This window comes from Acinonyx jubatus, unplaced genomic scaffold, assembly GCF_027475565.1.
Source record: "Acinonyx jubatus isolate Ajub_Pintada_27869175 unplaced genomic scaffold, VMU_Ajub_asm_v1.0 scaffold_21, whole genome shotgun sequence".
NCBI classification, from domain to species: domain Eukaryota; kingdom Metazoa; phylum Chordata; class Mammalia; order Carnivora; family Felidae; genus Acinonyx; species Acinonyx jubatus.
In genome coordinates this window covers 56,799-73,223 of record NW_026463940.1, presented here as the reverse complement: position 1 = coordinate 73,223, position 16,425 = coordinate 56,799, and the positions used below count along the sequence as shown (strand labels likewise).

General features: G+C 43.2%; 1 pseudogene; it reads left to right on the top strand.

Annotated features, from left to right (window-relative positions):
- The first annotated feature begins 8,782 nt into the window (after positions 1-8,782).
- LOC113597242 (immunoglobulin heavy variable 3-74-like) lies at positions 8,783-9,475 on the top strand (annotated as a pseudogene).
- The last annotated feature ends 6,950 nt before the right edge of the window (positions 9,476-16,425 follow it).

Genomic DNA, 16,425 nt, shown 5'->3' with positions numbered 1-16,425 from the left:
GACAACAGAATCTAAGGAGTTCTTCTTGAAGGACCACTCTGATCTTAAGCCTTGTGCCAATACAATTCATGGAAATACCAGCTTTAGTGTAGCAGGCATTAGCATGCATGCCATAGTCAGATGTGAAAAGGAGAATTTTCAAGAAGCCCAAGACTTCTTTGCTGCAAATGCTGATGGGATCACCACCTCCATAGATAGGAGCCCACAGGAGGGTCCCAGCAGTGCCCCATTCAAGGGGTGGAACTTCAACCCAGATCTCTTGCTCTCGAGATGATTCCCACACTTCTCTTTATGCACAGCTCTGAGAAGAGGGGTCCCTAGTGACTTAATCTCAGGACAGCCTGAACACAAGTCAGAAACTTTGATCAGACTCTTTGGGATCTTCAAGAGAATGCTGTTCCTACCCTTCGGGTGGGTGCCATCACTTCTCTGGACATGACAGCCCTGGTAGTGGGGAGCTGGGATCCCAGTGGGTGGGGAGATGCCAAGGCCCCTGCCTAGGGACCCGGAGGTTTGTGGAGTATGTCCTTCCTCCTGGGACAACTGCCTGTACACTTCTGTAATTACCCTGTAGGACACAGACACAGACAACACTTTATTTCTCTCATTGACCCTGAAGCCAAGGTACAGTGCTTCCCAGGAACCCCTCCAAATATAAGTGTGGTGCTCTTTAGCTTACTAGGTATAAAGGGAGGGATAGTAGAAGGGTCTCAACATCCCTTTGATGTCACTATTGGAAGAATCTTTACTGAATCTCTTTTAGCAATGGTGGCCCCTTTGACCCTGCATTGTCTTGTTAATGATGTGGATGCCCTCACATGCCATCAAGGCCAGTGGGAACAAACCCAGTGCCTGGCTTTCCTGAGGGGAGCTACATATCAGGAGTCTGTAGGACTGCAAATTGCACCCCCCACACATCCAATTAAGACAGTATATGTACATCAATATTGTGTGCAATAGAGGACTGAGTAATTGCACCCCATAATTCAAGATTTACTGAAGGAGGGGGGACATTAAACACACCATTTCTCCTTTCAGTCTGCCCACTTGATGGGCATTAAAGCCCCCTCCTAACAGGTGGCACTTTACAGTTGACTACTGAAATGTAAATTCCCAGCTGTCCATAAGATGGCTCAGATTCCCAAGACTGTCTAGGCAGATGAGGGTATCTCAAGGGCCACAGGGGAGACTCTGTCATGACTGAGCTAGCCAGTATGTCCCATTCAGCATCGATGACCAAGGAGTCCCAGCCACAGTCTGCTCTCAACCTGTACATCTCTACCCTGCTGCCTTGGGAATTCCTAACAGTCCAAAGAGTGCCAAGATGTTAGCCTGCCCAGATCATGTAGAGCCTGTCATGAGTTCCCACTGGTCTGGGCAATTGAGGGTCACTGTCACTGGTCAATTATCATGCATTCCTGAAAGTTTGTGAGACATGGGAGGCCTGCAGCCCTTCACCAGCTATAAGGTGGGTTTTGTCACCTGACTGAGCTACTCCAGATTTTCGGTCTACTTTCATATGACTTGTGCATTTAGGCAGCCTTACCTGGAAGTGGCTGAGCTATGCCAGTTGATGCACAGGTAGTCTGAGTGCCAATGAAACATTTTGGGATCTGGAAAGTGTTTGTGCCATGGGGGTTATGCTGGAGCACCTAGTGACCATCTGGCACCAGATTGCCTTGCTATGTCACCAAGAGAGAGAACCCAGAACCATGACTGTCTTCATACAAAGGGAAATATTCTCTCCCAATACTTCACCTGAGCAAAGGACCATCCTGAAGCTTCCATTAAAGTTGTGGTCCCAATCAATGCAGTGGAAGGAAAGGCAGAGTGACATTGTCGTGCTGGTTGTGGATACCACACCCTTCCATTTGTCCATCCACATGGTGCGTTCACCTGCTTGCATTGGCAGGAAATAACACTACTTTGGGGCTTACTTGCTATCCTGATGTCAAAACAATTGACAATCAGACTGATTATTTACTGTAGACGGGACTTGGAAAACTGGTGTAAGGGTCTGTGTCTGACCTGCTGAGATAACTACACAGGTGAATGGGGCAGATGCAGTCTGAAGACAGACAGTTGTAGAGGTTCAGAGGGAGAGCAGGAAATGTAGTCAGTCTTTTAATAGTGGGGGAAAGGGTAGGCTCCATTTTAAAAAGTTTTTTTTTTTTCCTGACAGGAAAGAGCCGGAAAATGAAACTAGGTGGAAATGCAGTTTTTTGATCCATGACCTACTATGTGATGCCATGTGCTTCCGGAGCCTGGGAATTGGCTCTGGGAATCCTTACCAATGGTCATCGTGGGGATGGTCATCCACGGTCTTGACAATGGCGATCTGGAACTATTTTGTGCAGCTTGCATGAATCCAGAGGAATCTTTCCCTAATTCTGATGGCAGTGTAGTCGGTTAGGAGTTCGTCATAAGGTCCTTCTCAGCGAGGTGGCACTGGGTGCTCTCTGAAGACCTGATGAGTGTCCCATATTCTGTAGAAAGGGTGGCAAGGCTAGTCAGTGGCAGAGGCCATGTTCTTATTGTCTGTGGATGATATGACCCAAGTGTACCAGTTACTTCTTGGACATGGCTATGCATGGCATCAACTTGGTCATATAAGTTATCATGAAGTTCACTCAATCAGTAAAGAAAGGGTTAAGGATTCCTTTCGAAAATACTGTTGCAAAGGGGGTCAGTCCCTGCCTGCTATTTGGAGCATTCCAAATCTCATTAAGGGCCAAGGACAACGATTCTGGATGTTCCAGGCCAGTTTCCAGGCGGACTTTTCCTGAAGGAATTTTGTGTCTAGTTTTTCATGTTCCATATCTGTTCCCCTAATCCACATATCCTCATAGTCCGCTTCTGTGATGATTAAGGATGATGTGGGGTATGAAATTCTAATTATCACCCCCAAGTCTTTGCAAGTACATAGTTTGTCTATGTGCTGAAGTGAGTTCCTTGGTCTGGCTAAATCCATAATGGAATGGCAAATCCAGGAACCATTTCAGGCATTACATTCTTTACCACAGTCGTGGCATTGGCAGGTCCAGTCAGACAGCATCAGTCCATCCACCAAACATGCGGCCATTAACCAAAGAGGAAGCCAATTTGTCAAATCCATCTGGAGAGCCCCAGTGGGCAGGGAGGGGCTAGAGGACTCCCTGGGGCCTGCTGATATTATACAAAACTTGGAGAGATTTACAAGTAGTGCCCTGGGAAATAATTTAGTCAGAGGTTTAGTGGATGCCTGGGAAGAACCCACTGTCTCTCAGTTTCTTAATTATCCCATCTGATGGGGTTGGTGCAAGACCAAAGGAGAGAAGAAAGGGGCCTCAGGAGGCCCACTCAACCCCGATGTACACCCCATCTGATCATTATCTGTCCACCTGTCTTTTCCCATTGTGAGGAACTTACATGATAAACAATAGTCCAAGTCAGGGAAAAAGGCAAGCTTCTAAAGTGAAGGAAAGGACAGCCTCTGATCTTGGCTGTGTATTTGACAGCCTTGTGAGCTCTGCCAGTCGCTGGAGAGACAGTGGCAGTCTCCTCACGGTTTGGGCTGGAGAGTGACTGTTAGCAATTTTAGCAGAAAGATAAGTTGCGTATAATAGGGCAGCAATTATAGGCGGGCTGGAAAAATGTCCTCTGTCCTCTGGTACTCATGGCGGTTAGGACCTGTGGGATTTCCAGAGGGTGCCAACAGCCCTGAAGACTCCAGCGTATGTCTGGAATGCCTGTGAACAGTGGCAGTCTTTCCCTTTGCAGATGTGCAAGCTTGGGAAAACCTGGGAGCGCAGTGGCTTAGACTGATTTTACAGCAGGCAGAGAGGACTGCCTGGAGTACTTCTAGTAGGGACACTGGCCTGAGTGGTTCCTATGTTTCCCCACATACAGAAGCCATCACAAAATAGAAGTCAGGGTGGGGCACCTGGGTGGCTCAGTTGGTTAAGGTATGGACCTCAGCTCAGGTCATGATCTCGCAGTTTGTGAGTTCAAGCCCCACATCGGGCTCTGGACTGACAGCTCAGAGCCTGGAGCCTACTTCAGATTCTATGTCTCCCCCTCTCTCTACCCCTCCCCTGCTCACACCCTGTGTCTCTCTGTCTTTCAATAAGAAATAAATGTAAAAGAAAAAATTTTTTTAAAAAATAGAACTCAGGGTTGACCACCAGATGTCCCAGAAACCATTCCTGTAGCTGAGGGCAATCGTGTGGAATGAAGTAGGGTCTCCCCTTTTAAATTTTTTTTAATGTTTATTTATTTTTGAGAGAAAGAGTGTGAGTTTGGAGGAGCAGAGAGAGAGAGGGACACAGAATCTGAAGCAGGCTCCAGGCTCTGAGCTGAAAGAACAGAGCCCGTTGCAGGGCTCAAATTCACAAACCGCAAAATAATGACCTGAGCTGAAGTAGGATGCCCACCAACTGAGCCACCCAGGTACCCTAGGTCTCCCTTTTTAGGGAGGGGAGTGGGATAGCCTGATTTAAACTGTTAACATGACACAAGATGATGGGGGGGGTTGGTCAGTGGCCTGCTGGTAGGTAGGTGGTGGGCCTGGAAATTACAAACTTGTCAGAGAGGAATACAGAGGTGAGTGAGGATCCTAATGTATCCAGACAGCAGCTGTGGGGGTGCAAGCATGCAGTGGGGCCTGATGGCCCAAGGTCTAATTTTCATGGGAAGAAAGTTATAGGACATATCCAAGAGGCACAGGTTGTCACAGGATACCTGCAGCCACTCCATTTCCATGGAACGAGAGGTGAAACATGTTATTGATATTCAGACAGATGAGAGTTCGGGGTGTGCACAGAGCTAATATTAACACTTTAGGTTAATGACTCTGAAATCCACGAAAAGAAATCTTTGGAAGCATCAGGTAGGGGTGAGGGGCTCACAGAGACAGAGCAAAGGCAGTGAAGTTAGGGGTCCTTGGGAAGCAGTAGCCAGGTTTCCTTAGAAGCTTATGTAACTGCATTTTTGTACCAGTGAGAGGGATGTGAAAAACTGACAAGACACTTTGTGGGGAGTTTTGAAGCACTGTGACATAGTCCTCGTTGGCAGTAGCTATTTGCAACCGTGGACATTAAGAAGACAGGAGGGTGTATGGCCCTGTCCGGCTGGTGCTTTAGGAGGGTGGGGAGTCTGCAAGGGCTCTCTGACTCCTTTGGTAATAGAGTGACAAGTCACGGACATACTAAACAAGAGTGCAGCCTTGGGTGAAGGCACAGAATGTAAGTTGGCTTCAAGAACTTGGAGTAATATTCAGCCCAACTTAGTTGCCTTCCCCAAGCATACATGAAAGGAGAACTTGTGAATCAGAGTGCAATGGCATTGACAAGAAAGTCAAGATGTTCATTCCAGTAACGCATCTTCATCACCAGGAATTGAGGCAAGAGCGGCAGCCCAGTTAGGGACAAAAGATGGGGAGGGAGGGTAATAGGTGACAAAAGACTTTATGGTTCCTACATTGTACAAATCAGTAGCTTTGCCTTCTGAATCAAATTCTGTTCTTTCTTTACTCACAAGATCGGGGTGTTACACGGTGAGGAGGTAAAGCAAGAACATCCTGCGGTAACAGAGTCTATCACAGGGTCAGGTCCTCCCTCTGCAGCAAGACAGGGCATCTGGCTACTGATGGGTGGGGGCAGCTCCTTTCTCAGGCCCCCTGAGCACAGGCTCTGCACTGGAGGCAATCCATCCTCTTGTGCATGTGAGGCCTAGACACTAGTGGGCACATCTTTAAGACTCATCCTCTGAGGAGCACTTTGAATGGAGGTGGGTCTCCATTAGGGAAAGGGGGAAGCTTGAGGTGTGGTCTGATGGCAGGGAAATGAGAACACCTTATTGTCCCTCCTGCATTGTGGATATTAACTCCTTTTCAATATTTTTTATTGTAATGTCTACCCTCCCATAGACTGCCTTCTAGCTCTGCAAATATTTGCTTGCCCCTTTTCTAGTATGGTGTAGTCCCCCTTGCCTGCTTTGTTCTCTGTGACTTTGCTTTTATCTCAAATCAATCATTCTCAAGTGAATGTCATGACGTTTATCTTTCATGTTTTCTTTGAAGGCATTTAGGTTCAAGTGTTCTTCTTAATCCTTCATCCATTTTGAGATTTTTTTGTGTTGACGTATATGTATGAAGCAAGATTATGGTCAAATGTTATTATTTTGCATGTACATACCAATACTATTTTTTAATTTTTACTTTGTTTTTGAGGGAGAGAGACAGATCATGAGTAGGGAGGCACAGAGAAAGAGGCAGAAACAGAATCCAGGCCCTGAGCTCTCAGCAGGAGCCTGATGTGAGGCTCGAACCCACCAACCGTGAGATCATGACCTGAGTGGAAGTGGGATGCTTAACTGACCCAGCCACACAGGTGCCCCTAGTCAACACCATGTTTAAGAGACACTATCCTACCCCCACTGTGCATTGTTGGAAATCTCGTGGAGGATTTGCTCACTGCATCTGCAAACGTCTACTTCTGGGCTCCGTAATGAGCTCCACTGGCCTAAATGTCTCATTTGATGCCAGCAGCACACTGTTGTGGTTAATGTACCTCTGCAATATCTTTAGAAAGAGAGAAGTGTGATGTCTCCAGGTTCTCTCGACGTCATGATTGTTTTGTTGCTTCCATGTGTTGTGTGCTTTCATATGAATTGTATATTTTTCAGGTTCCTTAAAAAACTCATTGGCATTTTTATTGACATAAAAAGATACACATAAAAATAACATAAAAAGATAAAGCAGACAGAAAATAGAGACTATCACAAATACAGAAAACAAATCAATTACATAAAAATTTGTATTTGGAAAAGTAAGTAAAATTTGAAACAAATAGGTAGCCTGGGGAAATAGGGAAGACTCAAACAAATGCAATCAGAATTGAAAGAGGAGACATAACTGAACTAAAGACATGAAAAGGATCATTAAAGAAAAACTTAGATATGTATAGGCCAACAATTAGATCACCAAGAACAAATTACACATTTTATGCCATAATGTAGTCCACCAAGACTGTTTCATGGAAAAATACAAAATGAACAAAAGAAAAATTAACAAGATTTCTCTATCTAAAACCTCACCCTCCAAAATTCTGCATAGGAGTCCATGGCTTTATTAAAACTTCTACTAAGTATTTAAAGAGGAATAAATGCCAATATTTCTCAAACTATTACAAACCACTGATAAAAAAACAGCACTCCCAAATGCATTTTGTGAGGACAGCATTGTTTTCACACCAAAGCCAAAGAAAGACACCAGAAGAAGAGAAACTACAGGTAACTATCTCAAAGGAACATACATGCAAAATTCCTTCACAAAATCTGAGCATACTGAATTCAACAGAACATTGAGAGGATCATACAACATAATCCAGTGTGATTCATCCAGGGATGCAAGGATCCTTCAACATACACAGATGCATAAATGTGATGTCCTCCATTAACAGAGGGAATGATGGAATCAAAGCCATCATTAATTGATTCAAAAAAACATTAGACAAAATTCAACACATGTTCATCATTTAAAAAGAACCCAATTAAAAAGGAACTGAAGGAAATTACCTCCACATGATCATGGCCACTATGAAAAGCCCACACCTGACAGCATATTGAATGGTAAAATGCTGAAGGCTTTCCTGTCAAATCAGGAGCCAGGCAATGATGGTCACCCCTAACATAAGTATTCCCCATGATAACGTGAAGAATACATATGCCACCTCAAACTATGTCATCTTGTCACACTGCTTATTTGGGTGAAAGTCACTTGAGAAATAGTCCAAGTACACTCAGACTCTCCATCGTCCCTTGACAGCAGGATATAAATCTCCCTCCCGTGTACCAAGAGGGAAGAACCATCGTTAGCACCAGAATAAGGAACACAGGGACAAGAAGGCTATGCAAACAAACCTACTTACTTGGTGACTAACATAATACCCCAAACTTAACTCTTGCCAAATCCAATGTTTTGTTTCTGAAAGACACAAGTACCACCTGCTTTGTCCTTTCTCTGGGTGTCATATCATTTGGAAGGCCATGCACTTATAAAATGAAATTTATTCTCTCCTGTAGATATGTCTTATGTCAATTGAATCCTTACACTGGCTAAATCCCAGAAGAAAAGAAGGGAAAAGCTTTCTTCTCCTACAACTGGAAGATGTAACCAGAAAAAAATAGGGAATAAAAAAATAAAAGACATTTAAATCAATAAGGAGGAAGGAAAATTACTTGTTTGCAGGTGACATTGATCTTAAACATAACAAAACCCTAGAGATACCACAAAAAATATTAGAACCAGTTTTTTTAAATGAGGAAAAGAGCAGAATGCAAAATGAACAAAGAAAATAAATAAAAATAAACCACCTGTGATTCTACACACCAGCATGAAAATACATGCAAAATAAATAGCAAAATTATACAAGTGAAAATGGCACAGAATAAAGTATTTTGGGTTAAACTTCAAAAAGAATGTAAAATACTTGTAGAGTGAAAATGATCTATAGTTGATGAAAGAACTGTAAAAATGCACACAGGACTGAAAATATACCTGTACTCACTGAATACAATTATTCATATTGTCACAGCACCTAACACACCCTAACCCTGTCGTTCATTTTTAAAGAATCAAAGCTAACACTGGAGCTTCATATATATGTCAGAGAACATGCAAATGGGGTCCTCTCTTTGCTGATAAAACCAGCCCATCCCAGACTCTGCAGCTGGGAGAGCAGCCCCAGTCCCCGGAGTCCCAGGTGTTCCCATTCTCTGATCAGGACAGAACAGATACCTCACCATGGAGTTTGTGCTTGGCTGGGTTTTCCTGGTTGCTCTTTTAAAAGGTAATTCATGGTGAATGAGAGACACAGAGTATGTGAGTGGATATGAGTGAGAAACAGTGGATGTGGGACAGATTCCTGACCAACATGTCTTGTGTCTGCAGGTGTCCACTGTGACGTGCAGCTTGTGGAGTCTGGAGGAGACCTGGTGCAGCCTGGGGGGGTCCCTTAGACTCACCTGTGTAGCCTCTGGATTCACCTTCAGTAGCTATGGAATGAGCTGGGTTCGCCAGGCTCCAGGAAACGGGCTGCAGTGGGTCGCATACATTTATGATGATGGAAGTAGCACAAGATATGCAGACTCCATGAAGGGCCGATTCCCCATCTCCAGAGATAACACCAAGAACACGCTGTATCTGCAGATGAACAACCTGTGGGCCAAGGACAAGGCCACATATTACTGTGCAAGAGACAGGGTGAGGGGACCTCGCTGGGAGCCCAGACACAAACCTCCCTGCAGGAGGGGATCAGCACCACCGGGGGGCGCACACTATGCACAATTCTGCTTTGTGTTGCCAGGAGCAGGTGAAGATGGAGGTTACAGGCAGGTTTCCTGTCAGGGTCTGGGGCTTCCTCTCCACACAGCAGTTTCTCTAGGGAGCCTCTCTGGACACAGGATTCTGTGTTTACCTATTAGCTGTGTGAATTAGATCATTGTTTTCATAGGAAAACTACCCTAACATGCACAAAGACACAGTTGTTTGCATTGCTTACTCCTGTCCCTCAACAGGAGTGAATTACAGATTTCCTGAGGCACAATAGCTGAACATTTACATGAGTCCCAGATGCACTCCCTGTGCAGCCAGGACCACAAGCTCCCACAATTCCCCATTATCTTCACCCAGACCTTGTCCCAATCAAACAACGTGACACTTCCCTCATGGCACTTCCTACTCAGGACTTTAAATGAGCTACAGCTTTATTCAATTCCTCTAAACAAGAGATAAATCATCTCCATGTATTAGTCAGGATTCCCTTGAACAACAGAACCCAAAGCACATTGGTCCATGAAAAAATATGTTGAGAAGTCCCATGATCTCTGTCACAAGTTGGGGAGCCAGGAAAACCAGTGGTATAATTCTCGCCTGATTCTGAACTAGTGTCTAGTCTCAGAACCTGCAGAGCCTATGATGTAACTCTAAGAACAAGGGCAGGAGGAGACCAATGTTCCAGTTCAAACAAGCAAATGGGAAGTAAAAATGAGGGAATATTTCCTCCCTCTGCATCGGATTCTACTCAGAACTATGATGGAATGGGTGATGCCCAGGAAGAAAGAAACCATGGATGGAAATGCCAATCTCTTCTGGAAACTCATCACAGACATACACAGAAACAGTCGTGAATCTGGACACCCATGACGCAGTCAAGATGACACATAAAGGTAATCATGACAAGTCAACCTGCTGTAAATGTCGAGTTCAAAAACTGAAGACTTAGAAGTCCATGCCATCACTGGGGTGGAGCCTGGTGGAGCATAGCAGTGCTCCTGTGGAGAAGGAGCCCCGAGGCCCATAGGGACTGCTGTGGTGTGAGGATCCCCTGGGTCATATCGGGTGAGACAGTTACCTTCTTGGAGTGCATTTGGGAGACAGGGCATTGCCTCTCATGGGGCAGGAGAGCTGACAGGCACCATTGCACTGCCCTGGTCATTAGCATAGGAGCCTCTGCTGAGAGCAGCTAACTGAACGCTCCCTTCTTGTTCTTCCTCACCATGAACTCCAAGCTCCTAGTGTTCATGCAACTGCCCTTCTGGGATAACCAGCTCCAACCCCATCACAGCAAGACACTGTCCCAGAGGATCAGTGGGGTCCCTGTCGCATTGAGTTCATACAATTTGGTGTACTCACACCCAGCTAGAGCTCCTGAGATAAAACATAAGAGCCCTGAGCTGCCAGGTGTGAAAATGGATTGGACAAAGGCAGGGTGAAGGCCGGGTTCTGAAGGAAGCCTGGGACCCATGAGTACAGATTATTCTCTCTTTGTGAGGGCTTCCTGAACAGGGGTGGCTGGAAACTCCAACTGCAGGGACTAGAGAAGGAGCTGATGCCAATATTTCCTCCCACCAATTATCATGGACAGAATTCAGTGAGCAGCACAACACCCCCAGTAGATACTGAGCCACTGACACCAAGCTATACCCACCTTTCCTTCCTCAGGTGCTTCCTTACTAGGGATAGAGGGCCTAGAACCCAGACCACCATTGCACCCCTCACTCCAAAGACCACCATATACCCTCACAGGCACCAAGTCTACTGACCATATAGTGAGGCATACCTTCACCTCTAGGGGAAATAGGAATTAGCCTCTTTTAATAAGGAGACCAAACTCACCTAGTTAAAACTCACAACACTATGGACAAAGTTGAAAAACTCTCCCCTGGAGGCAAGGAGAACTCTGCAGAGGACTGACCTGAGGGACAGAGCAGCCAATACATGACAGCACAGTGCACACAGCACATGCAAGAAATGCTTCCAGAATGTCAGGTTGTCAACAGTATGTAAACATTTCTCAAAAAAGACACTACTCTAGAAGCAAAAAAGATAACAGGATTTTCCTAAAACACTTAAGAAAGCGGAGACATGGACATACAGAGTGATGGAGGAATTCATTCCAAAAGAAAAAACCATAAATGACATTGCCAGGGATATAATTAAATCACATATTAATAATAAGCCTCAAACAGAATTTAATACCTATCATAAGGAAACTGAACTTTTAAAAACTATCATAAGGATACTAGCTATGCTTGAGAAAGCCTAGAAGACATGAGAATACCCTGACTACAGATGGAAAAGACCTAAAACCCAGTCAAGCTGAAATTTTTAAAATGCTGTAACCGAGATGTGAACCTGATTGGATATAATGAACTCAAGGCAGAAAGAAGCAGATGAATGAGTGACATGGAAGATAAAATTTTGTGAGAAATGAAGCAGGAAAGAAAAGGAAAATTAAAACATTGCATCACATACGTATACTTAGGGAATCAGCAACTCCATAAAGTGTAATAAAATTCTTTTCAAAGGAGTCCCAGAAGAAGAAGAGATGGAGAAAAAGGGGAGAAGTTTTGTCTGAGTGCATTAGAGTGGAAAATTTCCACTAAATGGTGAAGGAAACAGACGTCCACATCTATGAGTCGCAGAGAACTCCCATTAAAATTTAAAAAAAAAAAGCAGGCTGACTCTGAGACATAACATAGTAAAACTCACAAAATACACAGATTACAAAAACTTATAAACATGAATACAGAAGAGTTTGCTAACGAATATGGGAAGATAAAAAAAGATTAGAGCAGCAGTGTCCACAGAAACCTGCAGGAAAGAAGGGAGTGGCATGATATCCTCAAATGTTCAAATGAAAATCAGGCAGTCAATAGGGGAGGAGACAAGATGACGGAACAACATGGAAGATTTTTGTCTGTCTCGCATCCATGAAATACAGCCAGACCAACACTAAACCATCCTACACACCTAGAAAACTGATTGAGGATTAACACAACAATCTGCACAACCTGAACTACAGAATTCAACAAGTAGCTGGTGTGGAGAGGGGACCTTGGGGAGCAAGAAGCTGCAGGAAGGGAGGTGCTTTTGCAGGCGGAGAGAGGACAGAGACTGGGGAGTGGGGGAGAATAAAGGAAAAGCACCCCTCCCCAAAAGCAGCTGGAGAGAACATGGAAAATTGGAAACAGCCACAGGGACTAAACTAAAAAGGGACAAAGGAGAACGGAGAGTATGTAAATTCCACTAAGACTGTAAACAAGGGGAGTGCAAAGGCTGCAACTCCACAGCTCGATACGTGGAGGTGCTCTGGTGGGAAGGGAGAATCCCAGGAACGGAGTGGGGTCCAGGATGTTCTAAGGCCACACCGGGAGAGGCAGTTCCACTGCTGGAAGGACATTTGGAGGAGACTGCCAAAGCCATCTGGTCCCAGCAGACCCCGGAAAACGGCCACATTTGCTGGTGCAGGAACAAGGTCGTTTAGGGTGAAGCCTGATGCCAGACGTGTGTTGTGATTTTCCATAATCCATGAAACGCTGCTGCTACACTCTCTCGCGAACGTTTTCTGGGGTGGGCTGGCACCTGGCCACAGTCTCGGGGCACCCACAACAACAGGGTCCAGCAAGCGTTCCTAGGTGCAGCCGATATTCAGCCATTGCTCATTCGGCCATTGCTTGGTGAGACCCTCCCACAGAGGGGCAGAACAGGTCAAAGCCACGGTCCTTTGGACGTAAGGGACCGGGGAAAACAGCCGCGTCTGTGACAAAACTTGGGAGAGAGGTGCGGCCTGGGGCCTGGTCACGGAGAGTGAAGGAGCGGGGAGTGGACAAGGGCTGAAGACAGAGGATGGGTGCGCAATTGCTGATCCAGGAGAACAGACTGGGTCCCTGGATGGCGCCATTTTCACCTCTCCTGCGCATGTGCATTCGCAACTACAAGCACCACAACAATCCACCCCAGGAGCCTAAAAGCGCCATCTAGTGGACAGCAGAGCCATTACACTGAGCCCCGCCCAACTGGGCCAACAGGGCTCTTCAGGAACACAAGTCTCACTGCCACTTACTTTATGGACTATAAAGAGCTACATAGACTGACATCTAGGGGATAAGGAAGTAATTTCAGTCCTACTTCAATCTGTTAGCCGATTCACCTAGTCAATTTTCTTTCTTTTTTTTCTTTTTCTCTTTTACACTTTTCTATTTCTTGAATGTAGAAACAGAAAAAATTATTTTTATTATCAATTATTATTAAAAATATTTTCTTTAATTTTTAGTACTATATTTTTTACATTTCTGTATTTTTTTTCACATTCTATTTTACTTCCATCATTTTATTTTACTCTACCTCAGTGTGTTCCGTTTTTAAATTTCCAAACAATTTCCTTTTTATTTTTTCTTTCTTTTTCTTTTTTCTCTTCTTCGTTTCGGTAGTTTTTCTGGAATGCAAAATGAGAAAAACTTGATTTTACTTTCAATTTCTATTAAAAATATTTTTCTTTAATTTTTTTACTATATTGATTGCTTTTATGTAAATTTTCTCAAATTCTATTTTACTTCCATCATTTTATTGTAGTCTACTATGGTGTATTCACTTTTTGAATTTTCAAATGATTTCCTTTTTTTCCTTGTTGTATCTTTTTTCTCTTTTTCGTTTCCTCTCATTTTCTAGAATACAGAAAAAGAAAAAAATCACATTTATTTTTGATTTTTATTAAAAATATTTTTCTTTCATTTTTTCTATTATATTCTTTACTTTTCTTTATATTTTTTCAAACTCTATTTTACTCCCACCATCTCATTTCAGTCTACTTCAGTGTATTCATGTTTTCAAATTCTCAAATTATTTCCTTTTTTTTCTCCCCCTCCCATTTTTTTCTCTCTGTCAAACCAATTTCAACACCCAGAACTAAACACACCTAGGATCTAGCATATTCCATTCAATTTGCTTGTGTGTGTTTAATTTTTAATTTTAACATTTTTGTAATTTTATCTTTTTATTTCAATTTTGCGACCTCATTAATTCCTTTTCTCCCTTCAAAATGACAAAACGAAGGAATTCACCCCAAAAGAAAGACCACGAAGAAACGACAGCCAGGGATTTAACCAACACAGATACAAGCAAGATATCTGAACCAGAATTTAAAATCACAATAATAAGAATACTAGCTGCAGCCAAAAGTAGATTAGAATCTCTTTCTGCAGAGATAAAGAAGTAAAAAATAGCCAGAATGAAATTTAAAATGCTATAACTGAGCTGCAATCACGGATGGATGCAGCAATGGCACGGATGGATGAGGCAGAACAGAGAATCAGCGTTATAGAGGACAACCTTATAGAGAATAATGAAGCAGAAAAAAAGACGGAGATTAAGGCAAAAGAGCAAGATTTAAGAATTAGAGAAATCAGTGACTCATTAAAAAGGAACAACATGAGAATCATAGGGGTCCCAGAAGTGGAAGAGAGAAATAGGGGTGGAAGGGTTATGTGAGCAAATCATAGCGGAAATCTTTTCTAACCTGGGCAAAGACACAGACATCAAAATCCAGGAAACACGGGGGACTCCCATTAGATTCCACCAAAACCGACCATCAACAAGGCACATTATAGTCAAATTGACAGAGTACTCAGGCAAGGAGAGAATCATAAAACCAACAGGGAAACAAAGTCCATAACTTACAAGGGAAGACAGATCAGGTTTACAGCAGACCTATCCACAGAAACTTGGCAGGACAGAAATGAGTGGCGGGATGTATTCAGTGTGCTAAATCATAAAAATATGCAGCCAAGAATTCTGTATCCAGCAAGGCTGTCATTCAAAATAGAAGGCAAGATAAAAAGATTCCCATACAAACAAAAATTAAACGAGTTTGTGACCACTAAACCAGCCCTGCAAGAAATTTTAAGGGAGACTCTCTGAGGGGAGAAAAGATGAAAACATATCTGTATAAATAAATAAATACCAAAATCAACAAAGATTAGAAAGACCAAAGAACACCACCATAAACTCCAACTCTACAAGCATCATAATAGCAATAAACTCATATCTTTCAGTACTCACTCTAAACGTCAATGGACTCAATGCCCCAATCAAAAGACATAGGGTAACAGAATGGAGAAGAAAACAAGATCCATCTATATGCTTTTTACAAGAGACCCACTTTAGACCTAAAGACGCCTCCAGATTGAAAATAAGGGGATGGAGAACCATCTATCATGCTAATGTTCAACAAAAGAAAGCCGGAGTAGCCATAGTGATATCAGACAATCTAGACTTTAAAATAAAGACTGCATCAAGAGATGCAGAATGGCATTACATCATTCATAATCAAAGGGTCTATCCACCAAGACCTAATGATTGGAAACATTTATGCGCCAATTGTGAGAGCACCCAAATATAGAAATCAATTAATCACAAACATAAAGAAACTCACCGATAAGAATACCATAATAGTAGGAGACTTCAACACCCCACTCACAATAATGAACAGATCACCTGATCAAAAAATCAACAAGAAAACAATGGCTTTGAATGACACACAGGACCAGAAGGACTTAACAAATATATTCAGAACATTTAATCCTAAAGCAACAGAATATGCATTCTCTCCAGTGCACATGGAACGTTCTCCAGAATAGACCACATACTGGGACACAAATCAGCCCTAAGTAAGTACAAAAAGATCGAGATCATACCATGCATATTTTCAGACCACAATGCCATGAACTCAAAATCAACCACAAGAAAAAATTTGGAAAGGTAACAAATAATTAGAGACTGAAGAACCTAATAAAGAATGAATGGGCAAACCAAGCAGTTAACGAAGAAATTAAAAAGTATATGGAAGTCAATGAAAAGGAAAACACCACAACGCAAACCTCTAGGATGCAGCAAAGGCGGTCATAGGAGGACAGTATATAGCAATCCAGGCCTTCCTAAAGAAGGAAGAAAGATCTCAGATACACAACCTAACCTTATGACTAAAGAGCTGGAAAAGGAACAGCAAATAAAACCCAAAACCAGCAGAAGGCAGGAAATAATAAAGATCAGAGCAGAAATGAGTGGTATTGAAACCAAAACACAGTAGAACAGATCAATGAATCTAA